General features: G+C 32.3%; 1 protein-coding gene across 2 annotated transcripts in view; it reads left to right on the forward strand.

The window, feature by feature from the left end:
* Positions 1 to 25,018, forward strand: part of LOC145296726 (myosin regulatory light polypeptide 9-like) — a 195,347-nt gene that overhangs the window by 4,541 nt on the left and 165,788 nt on the right. The window contains exon 1 of one of the 2 annotated variants that reach the window (XM_080142731.1): positions 8,993 to 9,607. The exons of the other annotated variant lie outside the window; for it this stretch is intronic. The gene's annotated coding sequence lies outside the window, so the exon portion shown is untranslated. Of the gene's footprint in view, positions 1 to 8,992; positions 9,608 to 25,018 lie in introns of those variants that run through there. 2 annotated transcript variants of the gene reach the window in all.

Genomic DNA, 25,018 nt, shown 5'->3' on the forward strand with positions numbered 1-25,018 from the left:
TTATAGTTAACAGCCGAGATATAACTTTTACCAAATTTAAAATATGATTTTCTACCGACCTGTATACTTTAAACATGCTGAAACAATTTCCAAATTTATAATTTCAAAGTTAAATTTCGTTCAAAGCCTTTCATTTATTTTTTTTTTTTAACACGAGACACACTGACTGCTTAGTCCACAGCTGGCTGTGGAGCTTTATTCCTTAGTTAAGAAAAAAAATACTTGCTCTATCACTCCAAATCAATGGAAAGCACCCCACGTATTTGGTTTAATAATAGGGTAAATCATTTTTTTAAATTCTTTTCAGCTTGAATTATCCAAATCTAATCTATTACCATAAAGAAATTGTTTATCCTGGTTAAGAGAACTTCATAAGTCAGCGATAATAAATTTAGAAATGATAAATCTTATTTGTTTGCACAATTTCAAATTTGTACAGGTCAGTAGAAAATTAAATTTTTAATGCGCTTGGTGAAAGTTATTGCAGTTTTTACATTCGAATTATCGGCTGTTAATCACACAATGTTAACAAAAATAACAGGTGCGCGTCTCTGGATTTGCTTTTTTTATCAGTAAATTTGAAATAATTTGAATAAAAAAACATGAAATAAATGATACTCAATTTAATTTACTAAATAAAAAAAGTTTAAATTATCCTGAACTGTAAATTGTTTACTGTAACTTCCATACAACTTTAATATTCCTCTGTAATTATCAAAATAAGTTAGGAGTATGTTTTATTACAGACAACAATGAAAGAGGTCAAAAAAACAAACAAAAAAAAACTGTTACCAAAGACAAGTTACTTTTCTACCTACCTGGATATGGTTTTCATGTTTTCATTGATTTTAAAATGTTTTAAGCTTGAAACAGAAATAGTACTGAGCGCTTAAATTAAGATTAAAACAAAGATGGCGCCATGATACTCTCGCATTTGGAGTCTCGAGAGTTGCTCAAAAACTCTAAAATAAATAAAAATGACAAATCCGCCAAATAAATATCACAGTGACATTTATTGGGTGAATTACTCTCAGTATATTTATTTAAGTTTTTGAGCGGTTCTTGGAACTACAAAGATGAGAGCATCATAGCATCATTTTTGTTTTCGTTTTAGCAAACACTTAGCACTACTTGCATTTCGCACTTTAAAATCAATCAAAACACCAAAGACTTATCCAAGTAGGTAGAAAAGTAACTTTTCTTGCATTTCTTCACCACTTTTCCGTTCTGCTGCTCATTATAATACATACTTCCTTCAGACAAAAGTGTTATGCCCTTAGTGAGCAACACCCTATTTATCTCCCTTACTTGGTGGGATGATGTGACACAAGAATCAGTGAGTGGGAGTGAAAAGCCAGTGCCCTCAAGGAAGAGCACTCTGGCGTGCAAAACAAATCCTGGGTAGCTCCGTTTGCATTCTCTGGTAGAGGTGCTTCACATGATTAGCAATTGGCTAACCCCTTTCTCAAAGGGGAGCAGCAAAGCCTGTGAGGATGGACCTTCAACAACTCTGCAAGACCAAAGATATATCTCCATTAACAGGGAACAAGTCATCTCAACAATGGCCTTTACCCTTGTGACTTTGAGGCCAAGAGGAAACACCTGGCTGTTGAGTGCCTTGGTTACTTTCAACTGGGCAATTTTCTTTAAATATTTTTGAATTAAGTTGAAAAACATTTTGCGGCTGCTGTAAGAATGTGCAACTGTTAATTTTCAACGTCCTTTTTATTTTTAATTACATCTTAAGAAACTTGTAATGAATTGGCATCCAGAGAGTTTCAGTATTTACAGAGTTCGCCTCTAGTCTTGGAGATTCCAAAGTTTGAAAACTGGAGATACGTGGATACATGTGCCTATAAAAAATGTAAAAGGGAGATGACACTGAAGTACTATGAATTGAGGCTTTATGTTGCATGTGAAAAAAATCGCATTTGCGAGTAATTTTTCCAAGTGGCAACTAGAAATAATAAAACTGCTTATTTTTTGTGATTTTTTTTTTTTTAACTAACAATCTTCCAAAGATTCATTCAAATTCAGTGAAAAATATTTTCAGGCTTTATTATAATAAAATCAGCAGTCAAATTATTGAAATAAAAACATCTGAAGAATTTTTACTTCAAGTTTTAACATAAAATTCAGTGAATTTAGAATTACACTTATTTAAAAAAAAAAAAAATACAGAAAAATCTTTGATGTACATACTCATCATAGAACGAAAATATCATATTCCAAAAATCACATCGGTTTGGATAGTAACTTTTCTACTTGGCTAGTAAACAAAAATATTTAGTTATTAAAAGTACTCTAAAAATTTGTCCGTAGAGCCCTGCGAATATAATTTTTTAGCTTCTCATCCCTTTTAAAGCATTTGAAAATAGTTTTCCACTGAATTATTCAATGAAATTGTTAGAAAACTAAAACTAATTTTAAGATAATGTTTCAGTGACAGCCACCTTAAAGTTGAAGATAACCAGATAAACTAATCATGGTTAGCATGAAATGGGAAAGTGGTTTATAGAAGCATTTGCTATAGCTATCCTATAGTGTTTAAGGTCTCTGTACAAGGGTTTGTCAGGGTAACTTGGCAAGAGGATACTTTTTCCTACAAGTAAAACATGACTAAATATTCAAAATCACATAGTATTTGTTACAAATATCTCCTGTATGGCTAACTCACACCGACTTTTATGAGGAATGGTGCACATTCTCCAAGTGATGTTGCCTATAGTAACAACATGAAATTGGATACTCCACCAAACTAAATGAATTCTTGTCTTGGAATCCAATAAGACCATGAGACAATGTATACTATAACATTCAGATGGTCAATTGGGGAGAAAAAAGTTTTTTTTACTAACTCAGTGTTTTAGATGTAAAGGAGAACTTTAATGGAATGTTCAAATATCCTATGTATCTTGTATGGAAATAGTGTTAGCCCTAGAAAGGGGGGCACTTTGATTTCTGAGGACTTTGAAGTAAAATGAAACAAAAGTGAAAAGAGTGTATAAATATCTCTACTGGGTAATCTGTAAAAGTTGAATATCAAATGCAGCAGCAAGTTCTGGGAATATGTTTACCAGAAAGAACAGTTGGAAATAAGTCATACACCATCCACTATGACTATGCAATTCCTACAGCTAGGTATATAAAAAAAAACAACAAAAAAAACGAAGCTATTAAACTTGACACAGTGATGAGACAAGGAGAAACAAGCAGCCTTAATAAAAGTTAGTGTTCCGAATGATGCTGGGCTTGAACAGCTGAAAGTGAAAAGATGACGAAATGCCAACGTCTTATGTACCACATCAAAATAAACTGGAATCTTAGATCTCCATCATTCTAGTAATTACAGGAACAACCAAATTCATAAAAAAAAACTTTATAAAACTACATGGCAAATATATTTGGGTGAACCAAGTGCAAGAGAACTTGAAGCAATTGCACTTAAATGAACAGTTTGAATCTTAAAAAGATCTCTCGGTGAATATCTGGCATTTAGTAGAATGCTCCATGCCCAGCTTGAACAAAATAAGACAACTATTAAAAAAAAAAAATTGACTTTTATATTAGTGATTGGACGATTCCAATATTTTTCCTGATTCTGTACTAAATTTTTGATTCCGATTCTTTATAAATCTCTAAATACTAAATTATAGTTGTTTTTATCCAGGATTACCGTAAGAATGCGTGCTCAATGTATTTAGTTTCCTAAATGAAAAAATACACGTCGATTTTTGGTTTTACTTGTGTGTGTGTGTATATATATATATACCATTTATTTTATAATTATTACCAGCGAAGATTTTGCTTTAAGCACATTTAAATAAAAAAGATAAAAATTGTTTTGGCATCAGAAAATATGCGCCAATTTTTCTAATTCTGATACATCCAAATGTTCAGATTTCTCCGATTCTGATTAATTGCCCCAACACTGTGTGTGTATATATATATATATATATATTAAACTAACCCTTTAAGTTTTGGTTTGCATCAAAATTCTAAAGTATCGTAAATCTTTTGACTTTTAATAAGTTTCGCGCTTGAGTATGGACAGTGCAATCTCCAACAAGCACGACTCTTTAACAAGTTGTTGGAATGAAGACTAAGCAACATTTAAGGGCTTGTTTTCAATATACTAAATATTTTTTCCAGAAGTTTTTCTATTTTATTTGTATTAATAAAAATACAAGATTTAACTTAATCGATATTTTTTAATTTAGTATTTTGTTTCTTTCTAGTATTGAAGTGTTTAGAGATGGTTTTGCAAAATTTCAGATGGTATTATTTGGTACTTATTTAGAATTGAATTCATTTAAAAAAAACAAAAAGAAAACCCAAAAAAACGATATATAGAAAATGCAGAAAAATGTTTACGATAAACATACCTTCCACAGAACAAAAATCATGTAAATTGATTTTTTTTTTTTTTTAAATCAAACTTTGACTTGCGGGATGGGAGAGCAACCAGACACAATATTTAAGATGCATTTAAATTCAAGGGCGGATAACTCTATTCGATTTACAAGATTTCTGTAAGAGATCCTCAATAGCTACCAAAAATACTTGATCATTAAAAATCATAGAATTTGATTTTCTTCAAAAAGGAAAGTTACGTAATTTTTGGAATGTAACTTTGTTCCTTGATGAATATGTACACCATAAGGTTTTTCCCCTGAATATGCACCTATTAGTGAAAATATAAATTTGTGCAAAGCAAGTGGCAAGTTTGGTGCTTTTGTAGTTCTCTAAAAAGATCTTAAATTTTAAAATAATTTTAAACCTATACTTTGTTGAAATTCACAAATGCCTACGGCATTTCTGCATTTCCATTTCGAGAGTTCTATTAAATGTTTTCTTTTTTCCTTATTTTATTCAAATATGATTATTATAAGAGACGCCAAATTAAAGGCACAAGAAATTATTTTCCAATTTGTCGTGGAACTGAATCTACTTTATTTAATCGTCTTCATTTCAAGGGATCTATTCCCACTTTATTCCAACAGAAAGTATATCAGACTCATCAGATTCTGTGATTGATTCCCAAGTTTCCAGTTTTAATGTCTGTGAAAGACGCAAAATATTCATCTCTATCAAGGGAACGTCCCATTTTATCTGGCTGAGAGTATTATTGGGAACTCCTGCTTTCTATGACTGAATCCTCATTGTGGGGAGCTTGAATTAATTCCCAGTCGGGAAGTTGTATAAGAAATTACTGATACAACATAATTTCTCACATGAACTGTGAACTTTTACTTTATGGCGAAGTGTAATTTGCTGTTTGAAATTCTTGATTTGGGGAGGTCTCTACCAGCCCATCAGTATGCAAAAGTGCATCGCTTATGCAAGCATTGACAGAATCGTGAAACCTCTTTAAGTGTCTTGGCATTGCAAATTTTGTCTCCTTTAGAGTTTTTAGAATTTTCTTCACTTTGAATAATCATAGATTGTCATTTTTCTGAAAACGTACATGCATCTTTTTAAGGTTTGCCATTTTGGATCCTCCAAGATTTCAGTAGGGACATTAACAAGAGCACGAGATATATTTTGTCTGATTTGTAGAGACATTTCTATTGGGCCGTTAGTTTGCAGCAGTTTTTACCATCTTGTGTACACCAAAAATAAATTTTGTTGTTTGACAGTTTTTTATTTTTTTTATTTATCAACTTTTTAGATAAGGATTCTGAATTTGGATTCTTCAGACTACTATTCTCGTGTTATCCACTATGTTTCAACTGAAGTAACATTGGAAGATAGTGTAAAAATATTGTAGATTGCAGCAGTCAAATATAAAACCAAAACGAATAGTTGTTGACATTTGTCAAATATTTCGGAACAAGAGAAAAACAACCTTGAAATGTCGTGCATATTTACTTTTCTCAAATTTTGACAGTTGTGTCAACTAAACAATGCGATAAAAAATTCTTTGCAAAATAAAGTTTTAATGAAATTCGTTAAAAAAAAAAAAATTAAAGCTTGGATTATGTCTCAGTAATTACAAAATGGGCGAAATTGACTTTTAACAGTCCTATTGCACCTATATTGTGTGTACCTTTTCTGTTTTCGTATTATCACTCTGGTTAAGGAACATTCTTTTTAAATGCCACTTTCCAGCTACAGAAACAGAAGTTCAGATTAATTTTATGGAAGAATAGGAACTGAAAGTAAAACGAAATACAAAACCAGCACCTTTCTCAATAAACTGAAATTATTTTTAGTTTGGTACTGCTTCGTTATTAGAGCTAAATTAAAAAATCGAATTATTGAATTTTAAGTAAAATCAACAGTATCTACTTAATTGCCATTGCCACAGTAATGAACATATCCCAAAATTATGAAAAACGATGAGGTAGGAAATTATAAATGAAAATAGTTTTCAAAGACAGCAAGAATTAAGTTTTGTTAAACAGGAAACCAGAAAGTTTCATTTTTTCTCATAATGAAGAAGCATCATTATTTTGGGCACTCCATGTTCGTATGACAAAAAAAAAAAAAAATTGTTGTGGTCGTACCCTTCAGTATGAGGAGCCTCAATGTTTACGGTATTTTTTTAAATTGTTAGATGGGATTACAGAATAATTTTAAGTTTGTTCCGTGTTTAAGTACCTTTTAAAATAAATAAAACTGACAATGTTTTTGTCAATATAAAAAAATTTTCAGTTTGAGTAGTATTGTAGTTTTCACATAAAACTATCCTGAACTCCATTTTGTTTCTATAGCTGGAAAGTGTCAACATTACCTTTTTTTTTTTTTTTAATTATTTTATAAAGTTCTAACATTAACTATACAATAAATTGTTGAGGATCGATAAATTCTAAAGGGCCGTTAAAAATCAATTTTAGCGTTGTTTGGAATAAAACAAACAAACTGCTGGTCCAGGTGGGATTTGTGTCCGTCATTCGAAAAAGACTATATTTAGTACTTGTAAGAAATTGGCGTGCATAGAATATCGGTCCGTTTGGAGTTCTGAGTTTTGACAGACTTCAGTTAATCCTGGAAATGACTGAAAAGCAGTTCAAAATTTCAAGGCAGTGAAAAATGTAAAAAAAAAAAAGCAGTTCAAAATTTCAAGGCAGTAAAAAAAGCAGTTCAAAATTTCAAGGCAGTGAAAAATGTAAAAAAGCAGACACAAAGTATGCGAAGAGTTGAGGGTTAAAAAAAAAAGTCTTTTAAATGGTAAACCTTCAAAACTGACTCTACTGAATTTCTGTCAATAGTTGGAACCGACTCCGTAAAAATTGGAATCTTCTGGGTACCCATTATGTGCAAGAATCTTTTCCAACCTTTGAGTTAGGACAATATCTATCGTCTCTAATATTTTTGTCCCCCCCCCCCGGACAAAAGGAGGGTGGACCTGTAAATTCACCCTTGTCCGTTCGTCTGTGTGCACTTTTCTCAATAGCTACACCTTGGAATTCTTTGAAATTTTGCACAAACATTAAACAGGAGTAAAAAAAAAAAAAAAAAAAAAAAAAGTCACAGAACGGATTTTCCGGGAAAACTTTGGTTGCACCTATATGGGTGCCTTTCGGGTTAAAATGGCTAAAATTGGGACTTTTGTGCGTATTAAAAAGTTGATGCCTTAGATTTTTATAAAACTTTCTGAAAAGTCGTAACTGATTTCTATATAATTTTGTTTGTCTATACTTCACGATAACTCTTGAGTGTGCCACAGGGGCTCTTTTAGGGCTAATAAAAACACTCAATTTTTAGGACTATTTACCATATTTGTTAAATGTTCTGTGTATGTCTATTTAGCAGTTTTGCATGGTGCAGAACTCAAATTTACATATGTTACGGCCTAAAACTGCACAGTTTGTTCATTTTCACCAGGATTGATGTCCCCTGGGAACTTTTGGGGCTAAATCGAGGACAAATGCTGAACTTAGTCATTTTTTTTATACCTCGTTTGTTGTGCAATCATGGGGAACCATGCAATGCATGGTCCATGCATGGTCCATGCATGCTTCACTTAATCGTAATTGACAATTGCTATTTGTACGGTTCCATATATTACCTCCTCTTTTTATAAATGAGTTGGGTTGCTTTAGGCGCAGTCATTTATGTGGAAGTGCCGACGAGACTTTAAATCTTAAATCTCATGCCATATTTCTGCGAGCTGGATTCACTCTATATTGAAAATTTGATTCCGTGGGAAGTCAATCAAATATGAAAAAGTTTTTAAAACTTTGCTTCGGGTTTGTCTCCTACAGGTGGTTGTTCGTTAAAAAAAAAAAAAGATTCAGTTTTCTAAGGGCGAATCCTCTTGATAAGTGATTAGTTCGCGATGAATCATCACTGAGTTCTTCTTTTAAATCATCCATTCCTTTTTTTTTTCTTTTTTTTTTTTTTAATGCTTCGTTCCATCTCTAAGAGCTAGTTTCATTGTCGTTTTTAATTTTAATTTTACTCTCGTAGGAAGGAAGACAAAATATGGACTTCATAGCAGTAAACACTGAGATTGATCGTCGGCTTAAAAGGATTTAATGTTAAAATTGTTAAACCGATAAGTGCTTTTGTATTGGTTATAGCTAAACAGTAAACACTTTCGGTTATTCCTTTCATGTTTACAAAGAAATATATACAGTCAAAAAAAAAAATGCCCAATGTGACTTCTGAGGCCGGCATTCATCGATCATGCGTTTATTTTAAAGAGTACCTTTGGAAAATGTATGAATAAATGTATATTGTTATGGATTTAGATAATAAAGTATTAGTATACTCTCAAGCCTTGGTTGGGCGATTCGAAAATCTCCGGTATAGCAGTTTCGGTACTAATGCAAATGCACTTATTGATCTGTGCTGAAATAAGAACGTTATTATTTAAAAAGCCATTCTTAACATGGGGAGGGGGTGTTTTGTACCTATTCTATACTTTAACCTTATAATTGACTCAAAACAAAACTTTAAAGTTGGAAATACGATTTAAAAAATAGCGCGGATCAGTAAGTGCACTAGCACCGCAGTTTTTCTGTTTATCTCGATATTGTCTTCTGACCCTGGACATCTTGATGAGAATCAAGAAATGTTAGTTCGAGATTGTTGTAGCTTCTCCGCTTAGGCACTTTCACATGGGATATTCATAGTTTGAAAATTACAAACTGTCATATGCAAATTTTGTATTCTAAAACAATTCGCAGAAAAGGCAAATATTTGATAAGTGAAAATAACTTGGGCATGATTTTATTTTAGAAAGAAAGCTAAGTGTAAAATTAAATGGAATAAATCAAATTGGTTTTTAAGTTTGGTTTCTTTCACAAGATTAGTAAATTGTGTGCGTGTGTGTTACTCCTTTGTGGTATGTCCTGTAGCTGAGTAAGACATGTTCTTCAAAAAGACTCCCTTTTTCTGTTTAGTAGTAGTGTTACTAATGAATGACACACCTCTTTTTGGCCGCCGGACTACATTGGTACGCGACCGGCAGTGGAAAGCAAGAAACGCTCGTTGTTCCTGACGACCTCCCCCCTCCCTCCCTATCAACCAACCCAACCTTCCACCACCGAGTCTTTCTCGACTCTATAAATATATAAGCAAACGCCTATCTTTCTGTAGTCTCTCTTCAATTTCGCCCTGAAACACCTTTTTTGTTGGACTTCTCGGATCTCTTAAGGTTGGTTTCCTAATCCAAATTTATTTATGGTTTTCAATTAAATTGTGTACAGCTCAATATTTTTAATTTAGATTTAAAAAACAAAACAAAAAAACAAACAAACAAAAAACTTGCTCCCTCATCAAACATGTTGCTATACTACAGTTATCAGCTGATGGTATTTGATTTTATTTTTTTTTATTTTAAAAACTTAATTTTATGTTTGTAATTTTCGTTTTAAATAGTATTAAAAAAAAAGTTCTATTACATTGCTTATAAAACATTTCGTCAACAGGACTATCTAACGTCTCATTGTCAAAACTTGGTTCTGTTCGGCAAGTATTCGTTTTTAAGTTATTCGCCAAGGCATTACATCCCCTCGAGGAGGGTTGTCGCGCCTATGGCACCCTCACCAGAGAATGCCACCCGGTCTAATGATGTCTAATTTTGTACCTATTTAAGTGCCCTTTTCTATAGGAGCTGAATTCTCTACTATAAACTGATCTTGTGTCTAACTTGGCCGTAGGAAGGCAGATAAATATAACATCACATGCCTTGTAGTACATTTTGACAAAAAAAAAAAAATGCTCATTGAATTTTTTTTTTTTTTTTTTTTTTTTTTTTTTACATGGTTGACTATTCACACGGAATGTATTATACAAGAGTAAACGACTTCTAAAAAATAGACTGAATTAAATTCAAAGTTAGTATCTGTTTTATTCGTTCTCAGAAAATTATCCTCCGAGGCATTACTTCCTCTTAAGGGTCTGGGAATTATTGTGGATCGCCTGATTCATCTTCACAGGGGAAAGCCCATAATTCTGATGATTGCAAATTTTGTACTCCACCCACCCACTTTTTTAGGGAAAGCGGCTAAATTGTCCATTATAAACTAACCTTGTGTCCAACTTTGTCACAGTGTGTGTGTGTGTGTGTGTGTGTGTGTGTGTGTGTGTGTGTGTGTGTAAGAGGTGGGGGTATAGGTCAGATAACTAAAATACAATTTAGTTGCATGGTATTTTTAAAAATGAGTAACTAAGTTTCCATAGCTTTTTGGCTAGATGCAAAGTGAAGTATCTGTTTTGATGAGACTTCATCGTTTCTGGCCTCGGTCAATGGAGAAATCCTTCTATACTGAGGCAATTTTTGTTTTATGTCTCCAAGAGTACTTTTTTAAGCTGTATTTTCTCTCCATGCTCTCGTGGGAAAGCAAGTAAATAGGGACTACAATTTTAATGAAGGAAATTATTTTCCGCATTAGCAATTCATTTTAAAATCTAATTAAAAAAAATTAAGCTTACAATTTTCCTAACTTGTCAATGTTATATTGTTTTTCTATCACCTCATCATTGCTATGGTATTATTGTTGCAAATTGATTATAGAATGTGCACATAATTAAAAAAAAAAAGGGGGGGGTGCATTAACAAAAAATAAGTTTGAAAAAAACAAACACTTGTTGACTAAAGTAATAGTCAATTTGCATATGCACATTTCTTACAAGTTTAAGTGTCAAAAATTAGGTTTACATATCTTATTGCTGTTTCATATGTGCTATGAAAATGCCGTAGGGCAGAATAAAGATTACTTTCTTTTTTTTTTTCTTTTTTTTAATTATACTTTCCAAATTAAATCAGTTGACTTGCTTAAAACAAAACTAAACTGAATGTCAATACTCGCTTGCCCTTTTTTTTGGTGAGGGTATAGATGTATTAAATATTCAACGTTACCCAGGATTGAATGAGGAACCTCAAGTCCTCGTGTGCCCAACCTATATAGCTGTTTATTTTTTATTTTATAATCAATTTTGATGATTGGAGCCCAAGAATATAGTTATCACTGGTTGGTTGGGAGAGAATGATATTAAAGTATATTTTGAAACAATCCTTAACTCTTCAAGGCATACTCGGTGTTTCCCGAAAATCAGTGAGAATCTTTCTCCCCTAACCATCTGCTATAAATTCTGTATTCCTTATTTATATTTTCCCGGTTTTAAAATTGTTAGGACATGGGTCGACAATCTTTAGACGCTTGAGGGCAAAAAAAAAAAAAACTAAAAAAAAACAAAAAAAACTGCTGATTACAAGAGGGCTACATTGGCATGGAGGACAATGTTATTAAATATGTAAAATTATCTGTGCGTTTGAAGAAAATATGATTGTTTGAACGATAACACTTTACTACAAGATTAAAAAAAAAAAAATTACATTTTACTAAAGATCTTTATTTTACCGCAGAAAAACTTAGGATCAGATCAGAGGTTGCTGATCTTTGCCTTTATAAGTTTGTTGAAAAACGGGGAAATACAATTTTGTATATTTTAACAGGTTGATTTTTTTTCCCCTTGTCCCACGACTCTGATACAATTCTCAAATGTCTGGGATGTCACTTTAAAACTTGACCGTGTGTGTGTGATCAGTTATAAGCTTTTTTCATTTTACATTTTAAAATCGAGTTGGATAAAATGTGGCAGTTATGATACGATTCCAGATAGTCTTTTTCTCTATCCAATCCTCTTATACATTCCAAGTTTTAAAAAAAATCCCCCCCCCTTTAATCTTTCATTCTGGAATGATAATTTCCTCTTTATTATCTACCCCTCCCACCCCTCACAGACCATCTCGACACATTTCTCACTATTACAACTACTACAATAAGTAAAACCTACATGTCACTTCTGCTCTTCTCAATAATATTGCCTCAAAGTAATTGTGATGATTTTATTGTAATGGTGACATTAGGTTTTTTTTTGTTTTTTGTTTTTTTTGTTTTTTTTCTTTAAAGAAATTTGGAACTATCAAAAACAATTTTATTATTTTTTTTTTTTTACTGTTTTGATGGATTTGAATTATATATTAGTGTGTGTTTAAGATAAAAAGTAAAATTACATAGGAACTTTATCAATAAGGGTTAGAGAAAGAGGAATACAGGAGAATCCCCTGTAGGCCATGCCATTTCGAAGCTAAATGCTTCTCATCAGAAAACTACTTGATAATGTAATAAAGTTCCTATGTAACTTAACTTATTCTATTATTTGCTCCTCTTAACAGGGTAGAGCTTCTTTTTTTTATCTAGATAGGTTTACCTTACCATTGAAAATTTATTCTTTCAGTTTAATTTATATATACCTACATAAGTAACTTTTTCATAACTTACTACCTAGCTCTACCTATGTATTGAATACTGAAAATTTACGCATAAAATTATATCTTTGTATATTAATTTATGTGATTAAATGATGTAATTATACATATATGTATATATTGAAGCATGTTAGCGTAAATAATGGTTGTTAGTAAAGTACGGTAGAACCCTAGGATAGTGACCCTAGTATACGTTTATTTTTTCTTAGGTTGTGATGTGGAATATGATGATTTTCCGGCCCCTGGTTATGGTATTTTCCCCACCTTATGGTGTTATGTTATTTGATTGTACCTATTTACTATGCCTCCCCACGGGACAGAGTTAGACACCAGGGTCGTTTTGTAGACATGTGTATTATAAACTGTGCTGTATTTTGTTACCCATTTTTTATATTTTGCGGAGGATCCACCATATGGCGATTTCACCTTACGATCCAAACCCGACAACGGATTAATGCCATATCCTGGGATTCTACTGTATTGAATATCCTGAAGTAAGATATCTGACTGAACCAGAAAGCACTAAAATAAAATTCAGTACTTATGCAGAGAAGATACCATACTGACTTAATAATTTAAAAACTCATTCTTAATATGGGGAGTGCGAGTATGTTTCATAACTATTTTGTACTTTCACCTAACAATTTGATAAATAAAAGATACCATAAAACTTGAATTTAATTTTAAATTCTATTAAGAAAAATGGGAGGTACCTTTTCTGCATGAGTACCTAAAATTGACTTCTTTGCTATATCATCTTAGTTTTAGTACTTATTTAGAATTCTCTGATATTAAAATAAAGAAAAATCGGCACTAGTGCAAAGGTACACCTCTTTTGGTTTTCAGTTGAGACCTTTAGAAAGTGCTTAGCATGGGTAGAAAAATGCAATTTCAGGACCGAATGAAAATCTAACAATAAATGAGTTTTTTTGTTTTTAAAATAGATCTATTCTAAGAAAATCATAGTTGAACAAAAAAATTTTTAAACAAATTAAAGATTTAAAAAAAAAATTTCTAACGAAATCAAAATTCTTAAATTTTTCGGATGCATGTTTTTTTTTTTTTTTTTTTTTTTTTTTTCTTGAAAGCTTTTATTAGATACTTATTGAATTGAAATATAAGAAACGTATAAATGCAAGTTTTCTATTCTTGATGTACGCTTGTCCCAACTGAAAACGAAAAGTTGTACTTTCACACTAGTACATAAGTGCCAAAAAATCTTTATGATGGAAAGAAAATATTGTATTCCAAAAATACACTAAATTGATCAAGTTTTATTTTTCAATAATTTTAGGGGACTACTGGAAAATCATAGGCATTACAACAAAAATCTCTAGTCCAAATTGTTGAGTTATCTTCCTTGTTTTTTCAAAATGGTGTCGCGAGACAGTTGTACATTAGTTCACCATAAGTTAGATTTATTTAAAAATAAAATTACTTGATCAATTTGATTTTTGGAATACGATATTTTCTGTCACGGGTACATTATACGGATTTTGATTTTTCTTTGTTTTTTTTAATATCTGGGTAATTCTGGGCAAAAACCTTAAGAGCAGATCTGTCACAAATGAATAGGTAACCCCAAATAAATCGTCTTATTCCTTTAGAATAATTTGACAATAATATTGTTTACCAAAATTAGCTTCATTAAACAAAATCAAATTCTGCTTCCTTTTTACTTAATTCTTATATCTCTGCTAAAATTAATAAAGGACTAAAAGTATTGATATTTTTTCCAACCTGAATACTTTGTCCCATACACGCATACTAGCAGGATGATCGAGCATTACTAGATTGACTAATGGCCGTTTGTGCTTGGCCAATAACACCGTATTTACTTTTTTTAATCAATTTCTCCAGGTGCTAAGTATTGAGTGGAATTTCTAATTAACAAATCTTCTTTATAAGGGTTTCTCACCTGTGGAACACATTACTGCAGAACTGATTCCTTGCTTATTAAAACTTGGTTGTTTTCAAATATAATTTTAATAAATTCTCATAAACTGCTCCATAAGTAATCAAGCAGTTCATACCACTGATCAGTGTTTCTCATCTTTAGACTGGTGATCATTTCAATCTCATTAACCCTCATCCTCAGGTGCTAACCCAATAGGTTAAATAAAAATCGAAAACAAAAACGGTAACCATGGCCTAAGAACTTCAATGCCTACTAGACACTACCCTAGAGTGGCCAAGGTCTTTCTGTACACGTTTGTCAGGACAACCTGGCATGAGTTTACTTTTCCTGAAAGTAAACCATGACAAAATAAGTCTTTGCATCACAAATAAGATCTTCCCACTATGGCCAACTGGCTTTTACAAGGAATGGTGCATCTTCTCCAAGTGATGTTACCTCGAGTAATAGCACGAGGCTGGATACTCCACCAGACTAGATGAATTCTTGTCCTAGAATCCACTAAGACCAAGAGAGCACAATAAAGATATGCTATAACATTTTTAAATGGTCGATTGGGAAGAGGAAAATTGTTCTCCACTTTACTGTGTTTGAGAGATAAAGGATATAACTTTAATGGAATATTTGAATATCTATTTATCTCATGTAGAAATCAAGTGTTAGCCAAAGCAATGAGATTCCTTGATTTCTGAGAACTTTGACTGAAGCAAAATGAAACAGAAATTGTTAATGTAACAGTTGGAATATTTTTTTTTTTAAACCGTTTAATCTAATGGATTCGTAGATAAAATAGTGCAAACTTTGTATTAAAGTTTTTTTGCATTGTAAATCATTATTTTCCTTGTCGTTTGCCTGAAGCATCATTTAGTGTTTATAAATATGTAAGTTACAAAAGGCAATAAAATGCAGAGGTCTAACAAATACACAAATTGAAGCAAATTAAGATATAACCGTGGAGCAAATTTTGCTGTTTCCACCTTTTTTATTAATACAATATATTTGGAGTCGTAAAACCTATTTTTTTCTTAACTCAAATGTTGAAAAGCTGCAGAGGCAGGAGTGGTATCGTTAAAACAAGCAACCTTTTGTGCTCAAGAATTTATTTTTCTATATAGTTACCACTATTTTCAACGCACTTTAGCCAGGAATTGAATGACTTGTTTCTGCTTTTGATGCACGTCCAAACAGTTGTTGCGTTCTTAGAATCTCACACAGATGAATCTTTCAAGTTATGAAAGCATAAGTTTAATTATCATGATGCAGTTTGAAATCCTCTCTGATCTATCCGGACCAAATTTAAAAAAAAAAAAAAAAAGAAGGGGGGGGGCATTGCTTTTAGAATTCCTGTTGTATTTTACAATCGTGCTTGTGTCGGTGCAGTTTGATGACATATTTCGTTAAAGTTTTCCTTTAGATGTGTTCAACTCTAATTCAAATGTGCATAGGAAAATCAGGATTTAAAGTTATTTTTTTGTAGATTACTTTATTGTATATTTGATTTCGATAAATATCGATTAATAATAAACAAATTGAATGCATTTTATTAATGTTGAGATTATATATTTTACAAGTACTCTTTGCTTTGAGAACTTCTTGGTATGAAGCTAAAAGAATATTCACTACTTTTTCAGGGTTATTATTCAACTGAACTCCTGTTAAAACTTTGTAATGCTTCATAATGACCGATTTGTGCTTTTTCGCGCTCCTCCCACATGTCTCTTAGAAAAGAAAAAAAAAAAGTGAAATGTTTGGCGGGGGAACTTAGTTCTTATCGTTATTGACTGTTCCTTTTCCTGGCCGCTCCTGTTTTGGCTAAAACTCAGCTTATCTGATTCAACGGTTATTGCTTTTAGAATTGGGAAATTGGGATGGGAAGTAAAGATCTTGCCATGATTGCATCTTGGGTTAGCATAAAAGCTTTCTATGGACGGGGGGGGGGGATCCATTAAAAATTTTTTTCCTTGTTTTTTAACTAATGCAGCAATACTTATCAAGGCCAAAAGCTATTCAAGGATCAGGATTAATGTGATAGAATGTTGAGAGATGAAGAACCTTATAAGAAGATTGCCAGAGTGGACCAAGTTTGAATACTTGTAGAGATTGTTCATAACTGGAATCTATTGGCATTGGATTCAAAGACAGCTTACAATCTGCAGAGAAGCAGTCCTATGATAATGTTTCCTATAGACAGGAGCCCTTGCAAAGAAACTCCGTTTTGTGATGATTCTACCTAACACTAGACACAAAAAAAAAATTGCAAATTCTTTATAGTAGCACAAGTTCTTACTGTGAATGTCTTACGAGAAACTAGTTGAGCACCTTTTTTATGGAGAAAATTAACATTTAAATACATTAAATCAAATTTTAAAATTTTTATTTAAAATTTCCTTTACTAGTTTCGAGGTTTCATTTTTTTCCCCTCTGATTTTCTTCCGAATTCCATTTTATTTAACTTATCAAGATTCAAAAGCCACTCAAGGATAAGAATTGATGAGATTGACAGTTGGTGATGAACAACACCTTGGATCGGAAATTATCAGGGGTAAATGGCCAAAATGTCAACAAGAATCAATGTTGGACTTAAAAAAAAAACGACCATATTGTGTTCAACTGGGAAGCAGGTCTGTGGTATTGTATTCCACAGATTGGATTGCTCCACAATAGGATGGATAAAGAGCTTTAGAAGTTTACTTGCAGGCCGCCCAGTATTGCCCTGTCATAAGATACATTTAAATGATATTTTAATTCATGTAGATTATGTATTTATAATAGATAATTCTCTATCGATTATTATATTGAACCTAATATATAGTACTGAGATCAAAACTAAATATGACTTGGGCACCATCAGCTAGACTCAAAATCAAAATGTACAACTGTCCAACCTTGTTCCTTAGCCTCTGAGCCACGTCCACATATATATATATATATATATATATATATATATATATATATATATATATATATTTCACTTGTCATCCCCTTTTTAAATGATGGAATCGCCCGATCATTGAAGACCAGATTCAAGCACAAGCAAGCAGTTTTATACTTATATAGATATACATAGATAAGAAAACCTGAAAAGCATTTTATTTTTTTATCTATTCAGTCTTGTTGAAAGATGCATGAACGTTCCTAAAACAATAGTCCTAATGTTTTTCGTAACTCTGGTGTTCTATGGGAGGTACTTTGTGAAATATGACATTAGTTCAACAGGAATGTGTTACTTGTTATTGATTTTCTAATCTTACAAATATGCAGCTCTCTTCCCTCATTTTATAAGCCAAAACCATGTAACACTGCGCAGCTGTCACAGTGGTCCGGTATTAAGACTGTGGTGAGTAGTAATTAACGTTATGAATGAATAAACAAGCTTTCACCTTCTATACAGCCGGTTGTTTTTTTTTTTTTTTTTTTTTTTTTTTTTTTTTTTTTTTACTTCCTGAAGTTGGGTTTATCTCCTCATAAAATTACAGAGGGTGGGGTGGAATAAGAGCTATCTAACTTGAGTGGTATTGGTGAAATGGGTGTTAGAGGAAAACTTTTATGTCATTGACTAGGTCACCCTACATTCCTATGTAGTTATAGCTACTCTCTAGACTAGACAGTATATTTTAAGAATAATCTTGCTGCGTGATATATCAAATTAAAATCTTTTTTTTTTTTTTTTTTTTTTATTCTTCGGGATTACTGACTTCGAGCTTGGTATGTACTCGGAGATGATGATCCCATAATATCGAGATTTTCCTGGACTTTGTTATAAAAGAAAGCCTCAAAATAACTCCAGCATTCTATTGTTTATTCCAGTATTAGTTCCGGTTGTCTTGGATTTTTCTTCCATTCCAAGTAATGTGTGATCAATAGAAGTGTGGTTGCGGATTATACAACCCTACTTCACTATGAAACCCTCTAAGTGTAAGCATCCTTTTAAAGAGTATCCATAATCTTTTAAGGAAGGAGAAAGCTGATCAGATGACCAATCATATTCAGTTTAATGTCCATTTTTACAAACTGGTGTATGTGGAACAGCTTTCAGAAATCCAAAGTAACCTATCTCTGGCCAGGTCTTTATTTATCCTTTATCTCTGGTCCCTTTTTATCACTTTTTACTGTTTACCTTGATCTTTCCCCTATGAACTTAACCTGCTACCTCAATTTTTGTCCAAGAACTCTCATCCATTCTTTTAACATGGTCATGCCATCCTTAAGTCATACCATCCCGTCTATCCTTCTGCACACACCTCTCTATAATGCCTACTAGACACTGTCCTCGAGTGTCTAAGGTCGCCCTGTACAGGGGTTTGTCAGAACAACCTGGCATAAGGATACTTTTTCCAAAGAAGTAAACCCTGATCAAATATTCAAAATCACATGGTATTTGCTGCCCAAATAAGATCTCCTCACTACAGCTAACTTACATTAGCTTTTACGAGGAATGGTGTACCTTCTGCAAGTGATGTTGCTTCAAGTAATAGCATGAAGCTGGATACTCTACCAGACTAGATGAATTATTGTCCTGGAATCCAGTAAGACCAAGAAACTACAACGGAAGATATACTACAGCATATGAAAATGGTTAATAGGGAAGAGGAAAATTACGTTCTCAATTTCTTTACTAATTCAGTGTTTGAGAGATAGAGAACTTTAATGGAACATTCAAATATCTATGTATCTCATATAGAGTTCAATCGTTAGCCCCAAGTAGTGGGCCTCTTGGTTTCTGAGAACTTCGACTGAAGTAAAATAAAACAATCAAGATTAATCTTCATCCGAGGTCATCTGTCTGTCAAGTCTTATCATACATCCATCATATCATTTTGTTTTTCTCTCTCCATGCAACACGTCTTCAACCTTCACTAGCCATGTTCCAAAATAGACTAAAAGTTCTAATTTCAGAAAACGTTTAATATAAAATCAAATTTAATATCAGATTAATAACTGCAAATAAAAAATAAAATCTAACCAAATAGAAATGTACGGCATAATCACATTGACACACTGGTTCTCATTAGATCACCATAGTTAAGCAATGTTGAGCCTGGTCAGTACCATATGGGTGACCAATTTGGAAATTCCAGGCACTATACGTAGGACGTCAACACCTCCCTGTAAGATTTGCAAAAACTTCACATCATCTCCCGTAATGGGAACATATAAGTGACTGGGGACCACATGTGAATGTCATACTCCCATGGAACTTCCACCTTTGGAGGAATCCAATTAAACCTGCATGGGGTAAATGTCATTTCCATTTTTTTTTTTTTTTTTTTTTTTCCAAATTGAAATGAGAAATGTGGATGTACGATTTTCTGTTCGTTAAAAAAACAAAAAAAAATAAAATTCTGTGTAATAAAATGGAAATAGTCATTGAATCAGAAAACAATTGAATAGTGAATTAATGAGATGTCATTTTGTACATCAGTATGCAAATTACCTTGCATATGTCAGTTGCATCAACATGCTTAGTATATTATGTGGTTATCATTACTATTCCCAACATAAATTGTTTTTTTTTGTTTTGTTTTTTTGTTTTTTGTATTTTTAAGGAAATGTCTGACAGTATTTAAAAACAACTTATTTTGCTATATTTACTTAAGCTTTAAAATTTAAAAGAAATTTGAAGCTATTTAATTCACTGTAACTAGACTAAAATAATCTGGTTGTGTGCTGTAATAGCTGAATATGGAAAGGAATGAAAAAAAAATTCAGCTTTTGGAAATAGATTTGCATTCTCTTCTGACACTTTTGTAAGTGGACGAATATATATTTACAAATAAATACATATTGCTCTTTGTTATAGCAAAGGATAATAATATTCACAACATTCTTTTTCTCTTGAAAGTTCCATAATGAACTGATCATAACGTAAATGACAGTTGACCTTAGAGATTAAAGGGCATCTGTCTTCACCTCGTGACATTCCGTTTTAGCATTACTTCAAAACCATCATAAATCTCTTTATCTATTTGGAAAATTTTTCAGATTTTTGTTTTTAATTTTGTTTTTTCATTATTTTGGCAAACTTGAGTTGCCTGAAAGAGATGCATCTAATGTTACTACTGATATGGATTTTGGAATTGGCAAGTTGACTTTAAATTGTTTTTTTTTTTTTTTTTTTTTTTCTGTAACTACTCATCACTTATCAAAGCTCAGAGGCCACTTGAGGATAAGGGTTAATGGGTGTGTGGTAGTCATTGGGACAATAACGTAATCGTTAGGGATGGAAATTGGGTATAACTTATTATTTAAGGGTACGGTTCAACAGGAACTTGTTCACATTGGACTTGAAGCCGATCATATTGTAGTAGGCTGGAAAGCAAGCCAGCGGAACAATTCAATTCTACGAAAAAAGCTTTGTTCATGGAATCTGTTTAGATTTAAGCACAGATAGTTGGGAAATTATTGATAGTTGTAGCTAGACAAGTGTTTTTTTTTGCAAAAGTTTGGCAAGGGGTGGTCATAGATTGAAGCTCAGATGAGTACTTGTCATGAAAATAATGATAAAGCAGAGACAGGCTTGCAGCGTCTCTTTTGTGAGAAAGAGGTTGCAGGGAAGAGAAAAGAGCATCACCTGCTAGGTTTCAGTCAGTTTTGAACTGTCAACTCAGAATAGGGTGCTCTGAGCAGTCGCTGCTCAGATGTGGCAACAGTACTTGGCTGTTATACATGTAGAGGCATGCATCAGCAGTGAGATATCTACTAGAGCGATAGAATGCTCCAATCATTTTTGCGGTGATCTTGGCAACAGATTTGATTTATGTTTGCTTATGCACGGATACCATTGGAAAAGATATGAAATCAGACTTCATCCTACCCATAGGTAAAGTAGGAGTTTGTTTTAAATAAATTGTTGACAACTGGCAGGGATATTTGGCATTACCCAGGAACGAATGAGTACCCGTGTATATTTCTGTTTCCGTTTCTACCCACACTCTCCACACTTTTAAAAAGATGAAATCGTTGAAAATGCAATGTAAATAATTTTTTTAATTTGATCTGTTGCTGAGTTATGGACTCTACTTTTGTGTGTGTGTATTAAAGACAATGTATGGCGCTCCCCATGTGGGGGTACCAAGTTGGTTAAAGGGAAAATTATTCCCAACTCGTATTTAGGTAAAAATGCACTTTTGTAAATAATTGAATTCATTCAAAACATAACAAAAACATCTAAATAAATCGTGATACATCCAGACAGTCGAGCAGAATGGACGCGCGGATAAAGGGTTTATGCTCATTACCGCAGGATCCCAATTTCGAATCTCGCTAGATTCGGCAACTCTGAGGAGTCAGAGACGACGAAACACATGTCAGTGGATAATTATATTTTAAAAACAATATATATATAGACACATCTCTTTTAGTTACTTGTAACTGGCTGACCAAAACATGCTCTTGTATATGTAGTGACATATTAATGCTTATGTAAAACAAATAAAACATTTTGCCCTACTTCGGTATTGAGCACTCTTGTATTAACCTCATTAAAACTTCATTGGTTGTTTTACATTTGGAAAATATTAACCTGGATTTATATTTATATATATATATATATATATATATATATATATATACATGTATGTATGTGTGTGTGTGTTTTTAACACTAATATATAATTAAATCAAAATATAATGCTCTGGACTATAAATTGAATTTCCAATACTATTGATAATGTTTAACCAATCATTTTCATGATTACTTATGTTTGAATTAAAATATGACTCAAATCAAATGTCATATCAGATATAATTATTTTGTTACAATGACGTTTTAAGCTCTATAAAAAAATCTAATATCTCGGTTTGTATAACGTCAGACTAAAGATCTCAAGGTTTGTTTTATTTGTTGATAATTTATTTCGTGTTGATACAATATTTTCCATTTTTAAAGTTAAGATATTCATTTATGAAAATTGTGACTGATCGATACACACAGAAAATGCCATTTTTGTGGATTGCTATTGTTTCAGTTTTAAGTCTAATAACTTCTGCATTGTATAATGTGTATGCCTAGTTTAATGTATGGAAATGAAACCAGGCCAGTGAAAGTTGTGGAGATGCGTTGCATAGAGAGAAATGGTACGATGGATGTGTAATATGACATGATCTGAAAGAAAGATTAAGTCTGGACAGTATAAGAGAGATGTGGGCAGGAGAGTAGACTTTGATGCTATGGCTATGGAAGCATGAATGAGGACAGTTGAGGTAGCAGGTTCATTTCACAGGAGAAAGCCAAGGAAAACATGGAAATGATAAAAATGGACTTGATAGAAAGAGGACTTGGTTAGATGTAGGTTAGTTTTTAAGTCAATTTCTTAAAGCCATCTAACACCTGCCATCATGTGAGACTGATATTAAACTGAATATGGTAATGATTAAATGGACCAAATAGTTCTAACAAAGAAAATTTAAGTTAGACAGTTATTTAAATACGGACTTTTCTGAATTTTTTGAGATAAGGATTGGTTATTTGTATTTATCGGACTACTGTTCTCATCTTGAGTGATTTTCATAACGTTTTGCTCGATATAACACTTGAAGGTCAGAGGTTATATCTTGGCAAACTCGGGAATTTGGGTGGAATTTCGAGCTGCCCCTATGAAGTAAATAAAGGGTTTCGCTCGAAATTCCATCCAAATTCCAAAGTTTGACAGAAACATTCACAAGTTTGAGAAGATACATCTGGAGAAGGTCGGAGGTTATATCGACCAAAACGTTGTGAAAATCACTCAAGATGAGAACAGTAATACAAATACGGATTTGTATTGCATATGTAGTTTTCTAAGAATCAGTTTCTTTTCATGCAATTCTGGTATGAATTTTTTTATCTTCTGGTATTTCTCAACTTTTCATAGTGAAATTTAGTCAATTTATTTTACATTAAACTGTTTGCTTGAGTTAAAATTGAATCTAATTTGAAAACCAAAGTTATAACTAGAAGAGATGGTACTCATGCAGAGAGTGATCCGTGCTGAAATAACGTTATTTAAAAATCCATTCTTAATATGGGGAGGGGAGGGTGTTTTGTACCTATTCTGTACCTTAACCTTACAATTGAATAAAAAAAAAATTAAAAAAACCTAAAACTTTAATTAAACGTGGAAATATAATTTTAAAAATAGCCCGGATCACTCTCTGCATTAGCACCGAAGAGATAAATGACTTATAGAATTTTTTTTTCTAATCCAAAACTATTAAATTTAAGTATAGTAAAAAATGCTTTTGTCTACCATTTCAATTGACTAAAAAAAAAATTTTTTTTACTCTCACAGCGAACATTGGGAGCAATGTTTGGCAACGTACTGAATTACATGTCCTTATTTGGTAATTAGTGATAACGTTTAAGCTTCAGGCTAAAAATGATTGATTGCTTGTTCTGATCTTATGCATAGGATACACATTTTTTTTTCTTTCTCATTCGTACAAATGTAACTATATATTTTATATAAAATATATTTTTTAGGATTTATATATTGTAATTTTTTTTTTTATTCATATACACTTCAATTTCCTGTTTGCTTATACAATTTTAACATCAGAAACCGTATTTGAAAGTTGATGTTAGTTATAGAGGTGGTGCTCCTGCATTTATCAATCAATCCGCTATTTTCACAAAGTTACTCCCCCAGCAGATGACAGGAATAACCAGAAACAGCCGGGCGAGCCTTGTTACAAATATACAATTTGTTAACCCCCCCCCGCCTCCCTGTTAAGAATGGTGATGACCACTGAAATTCATCAAGTAATATATTAGAAAAAATGTCTTGATATAAAGAAAAACTACTTGTAATCATTTCCGGATCTTCCCATCATTTGCTGGATACATCAGAGTAACTTTGGAAATCGCAGGTTGATAAATGTAGAAGTGCCATAAATCTTATTTTTATAGGGATCTTTTGTTATTTGTTTATTTTCTCACATTTTATTTTATGTATATTAATAATTTATGACTAATTTCACTGTATCATAGAAGCCAATGTAATATAATAAAATTGATTTGATGAAAGGAGTTTTGAACTTTTGTATCTTGAGGATAAAGTGAAATTTCACTGCTTATATTAGATTCTTTTGTCCTTAACTCTGACATCATTGACTAGAATCTTCTACATTTGTCTAACCTTTTTGTTTTTCTGTCAAGGTTTCTCAACTGGTCCACATAGTTGCTAATCCCTCTTTTCCTTTTCCCTTTGTTTTGGTTTCCACATCAAGAGTTTGCATACCAACTCTTGATTCCATCTCAACATATGCATAATAATCATCAGCTTTCACAGATACTGTTATTTTACTTGGTTCTCCATATAGATTATCGTTTATTATTCTATCCTTCCAAATGACACCTAAAACCGCTCTTAACATTCTGGTATCATTTAGTCTTTCTTA

Source organism: Euprymna scolopes, chromosome 17 (assembly GCF_053919585.1).
Source record: "Euprymna scolopes isolate OS-2025 chromosome 17, ASM5391958v1, whole genome shotgun sequence".
NCBI classification, from domain to species: Eukaryota; Metazoa; Mollusca; class Cephalopoda; order Sepiida; family Sepiolidae; genus Euprymna; species Euprymna scolopes.